The sequence below is a fragment of the Gopherus flavomarginatus genome, chromosome 1, assembly GCF_025201925.1.
Source record: "Gopherus flavomarginatus isolate rGopFla2 chromosome 1, rGopFla2.mat.asm, whole genome shotgun sequence".
NCBI classification, from domain to species: Eukaryota; Metazoa; Chordata; order Testudines; family Testudinidae; genus Gopherus; species Gopherus flavomarginatus.
The window spans coordinates 366,201,566-366,204,390 of record NC_066617.1 but is presented as its reverse complement, the minus strand read 5'-3'; positions in this window follow the sequence as shown (position 1 = coordinate 366,204,390).

The following is a 2,825-nucleotide window of genomic DNA, read 5'->3' as shown; positions in this document are numbered from 1 at the left end:
CTCAGGGCCCTGGTCACCAGTGGGAGAAGCTCTGGCTCAGAGCCATTGCCCAAGGCCATTCACATTCACAAGATGAAGTCCCGAACTGTGCCACGGCTCAGCCCAGGAAGCTCCAGTTCCTGCCCTTCTCCCTCCACCTGGGCAGCAGCTGGTGTCTTATTTCCTTCCTCCGTTCGCCCTCCAGCACCCTGGGACAAGATGAAGTCTTGTTTGTCCCTGGCATGGGTATGACCAGGTAACAGCAGCAGGACCCACCTGCCCCTTCCCCAGAGAGCAGGGCGGCTCAAGGCACCCAGAGGGCAAAATTAACAAGGGCAGAGGCAACTCGGCAACCGCCCTCCCACACTGCTGCGGGGAAACTACAGGTGTTTTTCTCTGGTTGTTTTTCTTTCCTGTCTCTCTCTCTCTCCATCCTCTTTTCACACCCTAATCCTTTCCCTGCAGCAAATGAACTCCTTGCTTAGATCCAACAGGCCTCTCTGGAGAGCATCAAGGGGATGGGTTCGGCTGCTGGGGTACAGCCCTCACATTCAGTATCCAGGTTTACCTCAGACTCCAAGACGAAAAGGGATCATTGTGATCACCTTGTCTGACCCCCTGTACAGCACAGGCCAGAAAACTGCCTCGCAATAATTCCTAGAGCAGAGCTTTTAGAAAAACAACCACTATTGATTTAAATATCGTCAGCAATGGAGAATCCACCATGACCCTGGGTAAATTGTTTCAATGGTTAATTACTCTCACTGTTAAATATTAATGTCTTATTTCCAGTCTGAATTTGTCTAGCTTCCACTTCCAGCTATTAGATCATGTTAGACCTTAGGCTGCTGCCAGAGTGAAGAGCCCATTATTAAATATTTGTTCCCCACGTAGATACTTATAGATCGTGATCAAGTCACGCCTTAACCTTCTCTTTGTTGAGCTAAACAGACTGAGCACCGTGAGTCTATCACTTTCAGGCAGGTTTTCTAGTCCTTCAATCATTCTCGTGGCTCTTTTCTGGACCCTCTCCAATGTATCATCCTTCTTGAATTGTGGGCACTAGAACTGGACACAGGATTCCAGCAGTGCTTGCACCAGAAGTAAAATAACCTCTCTCCTCCTACTCGAGATTCCCCTGGTTATACATCCCAGGGATTGCATTAGTCTTTCAGGCCACAGCATCACACTGGGACCTCATGTCATCTGCAATTTTATCAGTGATGATTTTATATTTTCTTCCAGATCCTTGATAAAAATCTTAAATTGCATAGGGCCAAGAACCAATACCTGCGGACTTCCAGTAGAGACACACCCGTTCGATGAGTCCCCATTTACAGTTCCATTTTGAGACCTAGCAGCTAGCCAACTATTAATCCTCCTTTAACCCTCCTTTAATACTTTATTAATTGAGTCCCATATCAGCTGCTCCATTCTCTTTCCCAGGACTGATGTCAGGCTGACAGGCCTATAATTACCCAGGTCATCCCATTTACCCTTTTTAAATATTGGCCCAAAATTAGCTTTCTTGCAGTCCCCTAGAAATTCCCCAGTGCTCCAAGACTTATTGAAAATCAGTATTAATTGCCCAGCGAGCTCCTCCCTGATAGAAGGATTTCATTCTTACTAGGATCAAGTGTCCCCTCGCCGCCTGCAGCCCCCTCCGCTCTGATCTCTCCGGGTCTCTTTAGTTTGGGTCTTGGCCACCTGCAAGTTTGCTCCCACTCCCTGATTTTGCATCATCTGCAAATTTGATTGTGGCTGGATTGATGCCAAAGAAGAGCTGACAGATGTGAAACAGATGTGAAGCAGCTGCTCGCAATCAGAGATGTGCTTGGTTATCTTAGTTTAGCCTCTGGAATCTTAGAGCCGTGGACTGGCCAGCAGCTGACAAAAACATTCCTGCTTGGAGACCAACTGCACTACCACAGACACAGCTGCCCAGGTGCCCAACAGGTCCCTGCAACTCCCAGTGCTCCCCAGATCTTTCAGAACTAGTCTGTTAGGTAAAGCAAGGCTCTTAAACATCTGGGGGCCAGCTCAGCATGGGACAGGATAAGACACACTGCTTTAGCTCTGCTAAATATCAGCACTAACCAGCCATGCCTAAACTGCATCAGCTTCGCAGTGCAGGATGAATGTCTCTCAATGCTTCCTTATCTCCTCTCTGCCAGTGCCAAGCAGACATGTCAGCTCCCCAGAGAATCAGGAGGCAGCTGTGACTGTGTGTTTGCCTGTAAATTACCTATCGCCCTCCTGCAAGTGAGCAGCTGCGAGACCAGGGAACCATTACGGATCTACCCCTAACCATGTGGGGTAGAGATCCCCTATCCCTGGGAATTCAGTTTAGTGTGACCCACAGAGCAGTGCAGCCTACGAGTTACGTGCAGGGATGGAAGCCATTATTACGTGTACTGAAGTAGCACTTACAGGCCTCCACTGAGATCAGCATCCCACTGTGCTAGGCACTGCACATGCTAACAGGCATTGCCCTGCCCTGAAGAGCTTTATTGTCATCCCCATTTCACAGATGGGAATTGAGGCACAGGGAGATGAAGTGATAGACCCCAGGCAGCAGCACTGGGACTAGAACCCAGAGCACCTAGGCCCTAGGCCAGTGCCTTAACCACAAGGCTGTCCTCCCTCTAAATGGGGTCCCTGCTTCTGTTCCTACCTACCTGTCATCTTGGTATCTAAGGGTACATCTAACAGAGCAGCTGGGAGTGAGTCTCCCAGCCAGGCAGACAAACACGCTCCAGCTTCGCCTGAGCCAGCACATGACAAATAGAAGTGTGGATGCTTCAAGCTAGCCACCCGAGTTTGCCTCCCATGACAACTACAGGGGG